Here is a 13,159-nt window from a genome sequence, read left to right as displayed (position 1 = left end):
CAGAGCGGCTTTTCCCTGGAACCTGTTTCAAGTTTTGCGCTCATAAGGGGAGTAAGAGCAAGAATTAGGGGTTGTTGTTTTCTTCATTCACGTTCACGCTCCTCACCAATGCAAGGACTTGCGCACTTTCAGAACTTTAAGAAAAACTTTATGTCGATGATGCCATCAACTTTTTTGACGTGCTTCTAGGAAGCCAAAAGGAGCGTGGCTTTTAGTCTTGATTCTGATGACTAATCGGTAGCCGCACCTTTCCTTGTTAATTATTTCCTGCAGAAATATTTCGTGTTTATTTAACGTGCTTTCCCGGGTTTTCGCAGCGAGTGAAAAGTTTATTTTGATGAAACTGCATAATTATCGCTTTAGCCTTTTGATGATCGTAAATCGGTGGGAAGAATGAATTTTATAGAATAATCGACAAAGGAAAGCCACGGGAAGTTATCAAGGAAAACATGAAAAAATAATTACTAACACAAACGTGTGCGTATATTCGTCAAGAAATAGTGAAAATAAATTTTTCCGACTGATGTGAGTGATAGTTGATTAAATTGTAAATTGTTCGGTTCTTGTTTGGCTAATCAAATTAAAATTAGATCATCAGACCACATCACACCGCAAATGTAGGCCGCACTTTTGTTTGGGAAATTTTGGCCGCAGCTGTGCCGACTGCGAATTGCTACGAAAATAATTATTCACACATGAAATTAGTCTTTATTTATTGATTACATTTTTGTAATCGCGGATGTGCAATCAAACTTATGTTTAGGTTTTCGCATTGACTTTTGTATGTGTTTTTCTAGATGAAAGTTTATGAGGATTCATGTTGTTATATGACTGAGTGAACGATGTGTTTCCTTGGAATTGGTAGTTAATGGCAATAGTGGACTGAGGGATAGACGCTAGGAGGAAGTGCATACAATTCTAATTGATAGATGGACTGGGAAATATATTATTAGTAATGTGACACATATCCATATGTTTATATCCATATGGTGAAGAAAGCTCGCAGGTTCATACCTATATGCACTTTCGAAATACAGATGCATGCATTATGCAATGGCTTTAAGTTAATAAATTTGATGCAAACAGAACTGAAATAAATTTCCGGTTAATAACCCTACGGGAGATGCTGCTAACATAATTTTAAAAATGAAAACGGAAACAGAGCTGGAAATCATTAAGCATTTCGTGAAGCACAATGAAAACCTACGTTGATGCCTAGTTGATCTTCTTAAGGGGGTCAACCCGTGTGAAGGCCGTTTTTTTGGCTTTTTTAATAAATTTTTTGTGAAGAACTGGAGAAAGATACAAATACGAATTTTTCACCATAGATTTAATTATATCTTGAGCCTGCATAGTAATTTTTCCAGCCTGATCACATAATTCGCAAAACCGGGATGTCTGGAGTTCCTAATTAAGGCAGGCTTAGACCGGATATCGGTTGTTGCGCCGTTGATGATGATGATCTCCAAAAAAAGGTGTTTTTCTGCTGCCACGCTAGAGGGCGCTACGATCATCTTAAAGAAAAAAAGTAAACAGCATTTTAACGTGCAGTCCGCAAACTAGGATTATTAAAAAATATTAAAAATTAAATTTTTGGTGCCGTGTTAAACTTTTTTTTTTTTTAATTTTGGTGTTTTTTTACCGCTTTTTCAATGAAAAAATAAACTATTGAATGAATCGCAATTATCCTAGTTTGCAGACCGTAGAAATATGATCTGAATAAGTCGTGAAAATTTCAAAGAATTTCGTTGGACACATTTTGGACTATGGTGGCAGCCGATTTTCAACATGCAGTTTCGAGAAAAACTCATTTAAAAAGTAGAATGCAATTTTTAACCATGAAACTTTAACTGACAATTAATCAGCTATACCTAGTCCATAAACCTTAGGTTTCTTTATGAAACACATGTACAGGCTTGGCTTCAATTCTTGTCCTTTTAGCGAAGTCATTCGAATGTCATTCGGACCGATAAATACGAGCTTTATTACGGCGATCAACATAAATCTGGCATGTGACTTATCACGTGTTTAACACTATGATTTCCGAACGACTCCGAATGTCAAAAAATCACTTTGCCAATATATTTTACACTATATCTAGATACAATTGCCAAAAAAAAAATTCGGTTCCGCGGATCCGACACACGGGATGACCCCCTTAAGTTCATCCTAGCACCAGCGCGGTTTGCATTAATATAGACTATATAAAGCATAATTCTGTCAAGTTTGGTGGAAATAGCATTATTATTGGCAAAGTTATAATAGGTCAAAATTGTCGCTTCTTTGCAAATTCAAGACTATGAATGTCAATATCTGCTGGATAGATGCCATCCATGCCAAGTGCTTTGAAAAGCTCAAAGGACAGTATAGTAGCTCTCACCTGTTCATGGGTAACAATCGCTTTCGCAGTGTTCCAGTTCCCCTTGCAGCACTTGCGTGTTGAACGGGTTACAAGAACCGTCAACTTTCCCCCTGCCACTTCTCTAGGTATCGGTGATCTGACATTGAAAACTCGTCTTGCACTCGCTAGTGTGTAATCAACTCTAACACTTTTGAGGTACAGATTGTTAGGTCAATTACTTCGCTTCTTCTCGGTCCCACGAACATAGGGGCGCACCCTACGTTTGCAGTCATAAGACCAGCTGAAGTGATGAAAGCAAATAGCTTCTCTCCTCTTGGATTGCATTTGCTACTGCCCCAACAAATATGTTAAGCATTCGCATCGCAACCTATTAAGAGTTCGAGATCACTTAATTCTGTATACGCCACCAGATCCCTAAGCTCTTGTGTCGGTAGAGCATAAAAAGAATCATAGGGTAAATAAGCGAAGGCAACTATGATGTTTTTCCTCTCATCTAGCTAGACCGTAGCTAAATCCTGGGAACAGAACTGTTTCAAGATGATTGCCTCTAACCGTCTTGACATCAGGACGCAAGCTCTCGGTCCTATGGATCTTTTATCGTAGAAGAGCCTAGTTCCCTTTGCTGATCCAATGCCACAGATTCTGTTAAATCGAACCCACGGCTCTTGCACCAGAAAAATGTAGGGCAAGTCCTGCAGCTTTGTCAATCTCACTACCAACAGATAGAAGGAGCTTTTGGCATGCTGCAGGTAGAGCCTTTGTGTTTTTCGACATAAACTTAGTCTAATGTGCTATGGAAAACAGGGAGAAGCGTTTGCCGCAGTCCGCGTGTAGCGGGGTTTCCCCCCACACCGTACCGCCAGAGACTCGATTCCCTTGTGTTTGATTTCTCTGAGAAAAGCAGCGTTGGGAGGTACCGCAGCTTCCATGTCCTCATCCATGAAAAATCTCATCTCATCCCGCAGAGCATTCGTCTGTTTTTCACTTAGCACTTTGACTGGTTTGCGGTGTCTGATTTCTACGTAAATCAAATGTAGATCACTCGAACTGGCATCAAGTTCCGTTAACTCTGGCTTCCCTTTCTTCCGCCTTTTCTTTGGAAGGTGCAGGGGAAGTTACTAGCAGGTAGGGTTCACCCTGTAGTCCCTTCACCAGTGCGAACCCCTATACGGGGGTTCTGCCGCTGTATGCACTATCCTCCGCCCGCAGCTCCATTGTGGGAGAGCGCACCAAAGATACTGCGATTTGCTCTATATTGTGTGAGTCAAAGACCATCATTGTTCTTCGCTCTCAAAATGGAGCTCTACAGTTTCCTGATATGACTGAATTTCAGTCTATCTGGGAAAATGTGGAGCACCATATGGTGACTTCCCTTGACCACATTCAGACTTTTTTGGTCTAGTTCCAATACTAAGTTGAATCCCTCCACGTTTGTAGATTTGTCCTTCCTGGTATTGATAAACTTTATCCTCCAGTGTCGGAAGTCCATGTCCGGGTTTTGTTCACCCAGCATACGAATGACGTCCTCTGCCTTTTTTCGAGAGCCAGGTAACCAATATCTGATATGTTCTGTCCTGCGTAGCTCAGTGTTTACAATAGTAAACTTGAGCCGACCGCCGGAACTCAAAGGGGGGGATTGCCTGCTGGAGCCACTTAAAGGCAGCCTCGTCAATGAGCTCCAAATGGAGAAACCCATCGCGAAAATCTTGATTGCTAAATCGTGACTTTGTTCCAGGCTCCAGCATTTTTTTCCGCAAGCATTCCCGGAAAGACAATTTGCCATCCTTGGAGGAAACTCCCACGGCAGCAGTCAGAACAACTCTTCCTTCCTGTCTTCGTGTCCGTATTCCTATGGGAGGGACCAGCTTCATTGAGGTTTCCATCGCTGATTTGATGAGCTCCCGGCACACCGGTCCTAATCGCCGCGGGACGCATGGATATAGGCCCTGGTGTGGAGGACAATAAAGCCTTGGCCACAGCAGATGTGTTGGTCTTACGCTTCTTGCGCGTATTACCGCTGACAGAAGAGTCTCGTGCGTCCAGTGTGGATATCACCGGGGTTTCCAGTTAATCCCCACCTTCCGCCTGGGATTCCGCTTCCTTGCATCCGATTTCTCAGAACGTTACCGCACCTAGTGGTACAGCCACCTCCATGTCCTCATTCCCAAGGTGCTTCATCTTCCTTCGCAGCGCTCTCTTCTGCCACCGGCTTGGGGTCTTTCCAGGTTCAGGGTGTCCGGGCAGTTTGGATCCATTTCCACATACCGACGTTAAACCAGTAACATCCACGTCACCAGTTTCCCTTTCTTCCGCTCTTCCCGGTAAGGGTGAAGGAGAAGGTTCTGACAGGCAGGATTCAGTCTGTAGTTCCCCCTTTTTAATGGCCGAAGTTCCCTTGTGCCGAGTCTTCCTCTTCCGGCCCGTAGTCGGATTTCCAGTTTTTCCCAAGTTGAGAGTTACCGTACTTTCTTTTCTGGCTAACTTCGCCGTAGGCACTAAATGCAAGCTTTCCACTGAGTCGGAAAGCATGCCTTCTACAGATTTATCTATAGGGGGTATAAATGTGGTGAGGCCGCCGAAATCCGCGCCTCGGCCGCAACATGATTGCTCATGATCCCGGGTGGATTCGAAGTCTGTGACTTCTTACCACTTGGAGAGTTTAAATCCTACGTTTCCATATTCATATTTTGGACACTCTTAGTGTACTGGTAAACTACTACAGACTCCCTCACCACGACAAGGTGGTGTCCGAGGGGGAATTATAGCTACTTACAATGAAATGAAGTCGTGCACCCCCATACAAAAGAAACCCCCAAACCTTGAATATCTGAAGCGTCCAGCTTCCGGTTTCCCGACTTATTCAAAAGATAGTTTTTGCCACTTTTCATGTAGATTATTTGCGTGTTTCATGGAAACTCGCTTTATTATATGAAAATAATAATCATAATTATATCGGATATACAATGATTGCAAAAACTGTCGTCATCATATAATACGGCACATATGCACCGAGTTTGTGGACACTATAGATACAATATTAACTTGTAGATAATAGATAAGGAAATAATTGTACTTTAACGATAATTAACCTTAAATTGCATTGGAAGTAAGGTAATTGAAAGTGACATCACTTAGAAGCTTCTATTGTTTGTTCAGAAGCATTTTTTGATAAATTTTATAGGTTGACAAATATAGTCTAAATTTGTTTAATCAGATTAGGATATATAGGTAGATTAGGATATATAGGTAAAGTGTGGAATTCTTTGGAATGAGTAACCCTAGACCATATTTAATTATCATAGAGGACGACCGGTTGTTGCGTCGTTGATGATGATGAGAGGACTCAGTGGGTATTTCTGCTTAAAATGTACACAATCGTGTTTGCCGTTGAATGAACTTGCGGTTTCCTCTGAATCATCTGGGGAGAATTATCTTTTTTTCGATTCTTTTTAATGTAAACTGTTAGGGGTACTGGCTTTTTCAGTCACACATTGTTACAGTTCATGAGCACTGAATGTCCATCAAATTAGTCATAAGTACGTAAATGATAATGAGTTTATTATTTGGTACGTGAGAGAATTCAGATATTATTCGTTGGCATATCTGATCTTTTTGTAGTTAAATTCACTTATGACTATGATCAAAACATTGAAAATTAGCACTCCCTTTGTTTTCTCTTGATAATTCATTAATTTTTATGAAACATCCCCTTCCAATCAGATGTCAGAACCACTTTATTAACTCATCAGTCCCCAATCGAGCTCACCTCATAAAACTCATTGGGCATTTGATCACGTACAACTTAATCCGAAAACTATTCGGAAAAATGCTTGAAAAATTCTGTTGAATGAAAATTTATAATGTGCTCATCGGGAGAGCATAAATAACATTAGCTATTTTGCAATGTCGTAATCGAGTGTCTCCACGACTTTTGTTAGAAGTCCACCTATAATTCTCTCTACGTCGGCCCGTATATCGTACATTAGGGAACAGGTGTAGGCAACAAGAAAACTTTTCCAGGAACAATGTTTCTATTTTCCGGGATCACAAATCACCGGGAATGTGGTCGATGGACATTGTGCATGTCTTCTTAGTGTTGTTTGTTGTTTTTGAATTTTTGGGGGAAGCAAGCTTGGAGTTGGAATCATTCTGGTCCGCTTTTTTCGTTGGGGTCAAATTGTGTTGTTTATGTTGTTATTTTTGTAAGTGGCGATATTTTTGGAGTTCGTTAAGTGTAAATCTTTTAAGTGTTAATATTCTTTGACAGTGGGGTTAAAGGTGACTCTTGATAAGCTTCAGATGGTCCATTTTTTCAGTGTTCAGATACATATTTTAAGAACCAGAAAAAAAAAACATTTATAATGGTACATATGATATTTATGATGTAATTACCTTTCCCAAGTAAATTTCACTGTCTTCATCTCCTCCAGAACGTACATATTCATATTCGCTGCTCGCATTCCTTTCCCTGCCCGAAATGGATACTTGAGTCTTCGTCATCAATATTCTGCTTTGCGATATTGGTACATTCCATTCACTCTTTTTCATTCATGTTTCATGTTATATGCTTCCAGAATATTCACAAGTCCATTAATGAGTTCATGAATGAATAAAAGAAAATGATGTGCCAGAAATCTTGAAAATGACTCGGAGACGAATCGGCTATCGGTTTATCTTATTTTAAATTTTAATTACTGGTTTGATTTGACCAGCTCTTAAATTGCCACCGTTTTCGGGCCCCTTGTCACTTTAATTCCGGTAAAAAAAAACGTTACCTAAGGATCCATTACGAGAGGTGCTCGGGATAGGGAGCGGTTTCCTGGAGAAGAGCCACTAGCTTATATATTATAGTGGCCATCCAGTAAACCATGTACCCGGAGTAGGTTTCTTCATCATCATCATCAATCACGGCACAACAACCGGTCTCCGGTCTAGGCCTGCCTTAATAAGGAACTCCAGACATCCCGGTTTTGCGGCGAGGTCCACCAATTCGATATCCCTAAAACTGCCTGGCGTCCTGACCTACGCCATCGCTCTATCTCAGGTAGGGGCTGCCTCGTCTTCTTTTTCTACCATAGAAATTGCCCTTATACACTTTCAGGACTGGATCATTATCATCCATACGGATTAAGTGACCCACCCACCGTAACTTATTGAGCCGGATTTTATCCACAACCTAACGGTCATGATATCGTTCATAGATTTCGAAATTATGTATGCTACGGAATCGTCCATCCTCACGTAGGGGGCCAAAAATTCTTCTGAGGATTCTTCTCTCGAACGCGGCCAAGAGTTCGCAATTTTTCTTGTTAAGAACCCAAGTTTCCGAGGACTACATGAGGACTGGTAAGATCATTGTCTTATACAGTAAGAGCTTTGACCCTATGGTGAGACGTTTCGAGGGGGACAGTTTTTATAAGCTGAAATAGGCTCTGTTGGCAGCCAACAACCGTGCGCGGGTTTCATTATCGTAGCTGTTATCGGGTGTGATTTTCGACTCTAAATAGGAGAAATTATCAACGGTCTCAAAGTTGTAGTCTCCTATCTTTATTCTCCTCGTTTGACCAGTGCAGTTTGATGTTGTTGGTTGGTTGGTTTTCGGTGCTGACGTTGCCACCATATACTTTGTCTTGCCTTCATTGATGTGCAGCCCAAAATCTCGCGTTTATCGCCGCCTGTTCGATCTGGATGAAGGCAGTTTGTACGTCTCGGGTGGTTCTTCCCATGATGCCGATATCATCAGCATAGGCCAGTAGTTGGGTGGACTTAAAGAGGATCGTACCTCTTGCATTCACCTCAGCATCACGGATCACTTTCTCGAGGGCCAGGTTGAAGAGGACGCATGATAGCGCATCCCCTTGTCGTAGACCGTTGTTGATGTCGAATGGTCTTGAAAGTGATCCTGCTGCTTTTATCTGGCCTCGCACATTGGTCAGGGTCAGCCTAGTGAGTCTTATTAATTTCGTCGGGATACCGAATTCTCTCATGACCGTGTACAGATTTACCCTGGCTATGCTATCATAGGCGGCTTTAAAGTCGATGAATAGATGGTGCAACTGTTGTTCATATTCCAACAGTTTTCCCATCGCTTGCCGCAGAGAGAAAATCTGATCAGTTGCTGATTTGAAATTGATAGACCAGTAGATTACTCCAAACTACTATTCTACTACTACAACTACTACTCCAAGCTACTCCTAGCTTTGTACTGATGAAGGGAGTAAGTTGCTCCCGAAATATATATGCACTATACAATAAAATTGTAGTTTGGAGTAAGCTACTGGTCTATCAATTTTAGACTTAACTACAAATAGAAGACAATATCTAAACTCTGTTGATGATTTGCCTGGAGTGAAGCCTCTTTGGTATGGGCCAATGATGTTCTGGGCGTATGGAGCTTTCCGGCCTAGCAAAATAGCGGAGAATATCTTATAGATGGTACTCAGAAACGTGATACCTCTATAATTGCTGCACTGTGTGATATCTCCCGTGTTATGTATGAAACAGATAATGCCTCGTTGCCAGTCGTTCAGACATTGGTTCATTGTCCCACACCTTGAGCACAAGTAGATGAACCACTTGGTGTAATTGGTCGCCTCCATATATAACCAATTTGGCTGTAATTCCATCGGCTCCTGGAGACTTATGATTTTTAAGCCGATGAGTTGCACGGACTGTTTCTTCTATACTTGGTGGTGACAGTAATTATCCGTCGTCTTCAGTTGGCGGGACCTCTAATTCGCCGATGTTCTGGTTGTTCAGTAGCTCATCAATGTACTTAACCCATCGCTCCAATAAGCCCATATGCGTTCCGTAGCTAGCTTACATTCATCGTCATACTAGCAGTTCCGACTCTTTTTGCGGCTGGGACCAAATATGTTTGTGGCCTTATCAATCGTAACGTTCTTCAGGTGATTGTGAAAATCATGTGTTGATGCTTCATCTCCAGGACCTCTGTTGACTGCGGTTATTGCGGCATTCATTTTCATCTTATAGTTGTCGCGGAGGGCTGTTCGCTTATGTTTTCAAAGCCGATAACAGCAGGTTTCATTTTTTGGCTCAGTAAGAAACCTACTCCGAGCAAATGTTTTACTAGATGGCCACCGGTCCCTGTCCAACGCATCTCCTTAACGCTGTTACATCAGCTCTTTAATGGGACAGGGTTTCGGCTAGCTGCTCAACAGCTTCATCTCTGTACAAGGGGTGCGCGTTCCATGAGAAAATGCGCAAATCCTTATTCCTTTGTCGTTGCCGGGATCACCATTGTATAATCCGTCCAATCCGAGACTGCTGTTGTGGCTTCGTAACATGTTGTTTTCCGTCTAGAGTTGTCAGCCCTACCGAACCCCCTACTTGAAGGACCAGTTGGTACAGCTTGTCCCGTTTTTAGGGGCGGGAAACTCGCCTTCATCCTTCTCCGTCTGCAGCTTTTCGTTAAGAAAGAGCTCCCAGCGGTCAGCACGTGGAGGTGGAGATAGGGTTTGGTAGTAGAGCTGTCGCTGTTGGTTCAGCAGGAATTTCTCAGATTTTATGCTCCATCGTGGGTACCAATCTTTGAAAAGGTTAGAATCTGAATTGGATTAGATTTCTGATAGGAAACTCTCCAGTTCTCCACCCTAAGAGTCTCATTGTCGGTTAGTAGGGCCATCTCAAGGATCTTTTCCCAACCATCACAGTTCTCCGAGTTGGAGAAATGGAAGACCGATGTACTGCCCCTGTTAGAGACCAGTAGATTTGTGTTAATAATAAAATCAAAGAATGGCTCTTTCGTTGATTTCCGAGCTGCGCCAAAGCGTATGCCTTGCACCGCGTCGTAGCCTATCATGAGGTTAGTTTGTTGCGATGGTGGACTTCAAATGCCGCAGCTCTTCTGACGGAACGGATCGGTCATGAGCTATGTATGTCGAGGAAACATACATATTCTCTGCTTTCGTTTGGTCTAGTTTAACCGCGGTTAGGTTGCTGGAACTCAGGCCCGGACACAGAAAAGCATGCAGGCTCTTCCTCGTGAGAATAGATGCTCCAGATTTATCCCAAATTTGTACTGTAAAATAAATTATAATATTTGCTTTGGAGCCTTTTGATCGTTTTGCTCCCTCCGGTCCAGGGCTCTTGTATTAGTATGATGTCCATTAGGAGTGCCGCAGTTTATCTGCGCTATTCTCAGCATGATCTGTTTGCGTAGGGGGTTGGTCAGTCTCCGTCCGACCATCGACCTTCATCTCCTCAACGTTGGCGTTGACTGCGTGGGCTGGACCCAGGTCATCTTCCGCGAAAGGTTTCGCAATTCGTGCCTGGTCGGCCAGCTGTTGATGCTCACCTGTTTGCAAAGGTTGCTTGACGTTTGAGCATTTGCAGATTCTGCTCCGCTTGGCTTGTTGCTCAAACCCGTCTTGAGATCGATTGCGTTTGAAGTCGTGGCCTTCGCCTTCTACTCTTTCTTCAGGTATTTTTTATTATATTCTTCGACAATCGCCTGGAATTTAGCGAGATCCTTTTTATTCCGCTCGTCGACAGTAGCGACCTCCTAATTCTTCGTAATCTTGCTCACAATATACATGGGTTTCTACTACTCAACTCCGGTGGGTCTCCGCTTCTTTGCTGGTTTTTGGTGACCGACATTCTTGCTAGTCCTTGTTTTTGAGTTAACCTCCGGCAGCTCGGAGGCAGCGGATTCCAAGTAAGAAATCACTGTACTGTATTGTACTGTCCCCTGGCTGCATGCCAGTAGCTCGTCCTCCGATAATGCGCCGGGCCTCACCACCTCTTTTTCTATCGTCCATTTCTTGTGTGCCATGTGAGTTCGGGTTCAAAAATACACTCAAACTTATCCTTGTTTGGCTTTAGAGTGGCTAAAATGGATAGAAATTCGTGGGCTAATAGCCTGCAGATTTTAATACTTTACTGCTGCCGAAACGTCAACAACGCCTCAGGTAAAGACTAACCTCACACCGAAGACATTTAGCTATCGAAAACAGACTATGATTGGTCTCTGGAATGTGACTACACTCCTCCACACCGGTGACAAGGGTCCTCAGAATGCTCGCTTTCTCCAACTTGAGCGGGAATTCCAACGATATAAGCTGGAAATTCTGGGCCTAAGCGAAGTAATACGGCGAACATTGGAGAGTACTCCTCTCCCTCTTGCTGCAATGTGTAGTGTCGGCTTGTTTCTAACTGCTACTGCAAGGCGCAAGTTGAATGCAAGTTTCCGGTAGATGCTCAGAGGTGGCGGTGAGGAATACGGGGCGGCAAACCCTATCGGGTAAACCAAAACCAAGTGGCCGAGGAGAAATTCCATAGTGGTGGCACCGGGAGACGCTGTACTCACTTTGGTTTGCCGGCCGTGATGCAGTAGGCGAATGCTCCAAAAGCCTAATCAGGGCGATCAGACCCGAGTCTGTACGGGGACTCATCTGAAGTGGCAATTTGGTTACGAAACCTTACCAGGGGTATACTGGTACCATGGGAACCGGATAGCCCCTGGACTCTCATACTTCGGGTGAACTCCCGTTGTATGTGAGTACAGCTCGGTTGTTTGTGGTTGACCCCCTAGTGGGAGTTTCATGGGGGTTGTGGTTATGCTCAAGCGAGAAGAGACCTTCGGGCCTCGGCGTGGTGTTGCGTTTCAACACGGGTGCCGTACTCCTTAGTTCGGTAGAGATTTAGGTATGTCTTGCATCCACCAGTATGAATGCTAAGCCATGCACTTGGCATAGACTGGTACCGTTGTTGCTTGTCTCAGCGGAGCTCTGATTGTGGTCACAAAATCAATCCGTGTCTTAAGAAGATCGTGGGATGAAGTCGTCCAGACAGGTGCTCACGTTAAACCCTCAAGGACTAAACTGTAAGTTTCCGGTCCCAATTTTTCGATGGCGCGGGGAGCATTTATTTTTCAGTCGGTTCCCATACGCCGAAACCTTTTTCCTCTAGATTTTTCAAAAATGCAGAAGGGGTGTATTGGAGTCAAACCCTACTTACCCCCAAAACGTTGATGATTACAGCGTCCTAGCAAAATTCAGATGGATATTTTCGCTATCAATTGATGTCGATAGGACCCTTTAGTGCGGTTTTATTTCTCCTGTTGAAATGCTTTGGTTCTTTTTGTGGAATATGATGCTAATCTACTGCTGTCTCTACTTTGTTACTTGAAGAATACTCCCCTATTGAATTTCAAAACTATTCCACCAATTGACCCTTGCGAAATACTATACATGCTCTTCTGGGAAAAAACAGTTCTCCTTTTTTCTACTCACTTCCTTTTGCTTGCGTCTTTAATAGTTATTTGAATACAGTCGACGTGCCCTGCATTTGAATGAGGAAAGTACACGCCACCCTCATCATCCTTTAAAGTCAAAATACGCAAAGAGTTGAAGGCATTGGTCGGTTATATGGATGGTTTACGCCATCAGTAATTAAATATTGTATTGTTATTCATCAGAAATGCAAATTCTCCAGCTACTCATAGCAAAAAATGTATGGCTAACCAATGAACGCCGCCCTGCTAGTATCACCATGCTCGTATGAATGGTCTATTGTGAAAGATAAATATTTAGTAGCTACAAAAATGTCTCAAAATGTATTTCGTAAACTGCTCTAGGTAAGTTGATAATGGATCTTTAAAGTATGCTAATTACCATGGAGTGCTAAAAGGCTTGAACGTTTGCGATTTGTAAGAAGGTGATGAGTGATCGGCAGAATCAAAAGGCAGAATAGGCAGAGTCTAGTGTGGGTATCAGCGTACATCTAGGCCTATTGTGACGAGCACTGGGTAGCACCCACTATATTCGCTGTATCGAA

General features: G+C 42.9%; 1 protein-coding gene across 2 annotated transcripts in view; it reads left to right on the top strand.

Annotated features, from left to right (window-relative positions):
• Nucleotides 1–219: 219 nt before the first annotated feature.
• The window catches only part of LOC119652779, a 55,914-nt gene continuing 42,974 nt past the window's right edge, over nt 220–13,159 (top strand). Inside the window, exon 1 of one of the 2 annotated variants that reach the window (XM_038057091.1) lies at nt 220–525. The gene's annotated coding sequence lies outside the window, so the exon portion shown is untranslated. The remainder of the gene's footprint in view (nt 526–13,159) is intronic. The other variant, XM_038057090.1, reaches the window with a different exon arrangement.

The sequence above is a fragment of the Hermetia illucens genome, chromosome 3, assembly GCF_905115235.1.
Source record: "Hermetia illucens chromosome 3, iHerIll2.2.curated.20191125, whole genome shotgun sequence".
NCBI lineage: Eukaryota > Metazoa > Arthropoda > Insecta > Diptera > Stratiomyidae > Hermetia > Hermetia illucens.
The sequence above is the reverse complement of the archived record's forward strand: the minus strand, read 5'-3'. Positions and strand labels throughout refer to the sequence as shown.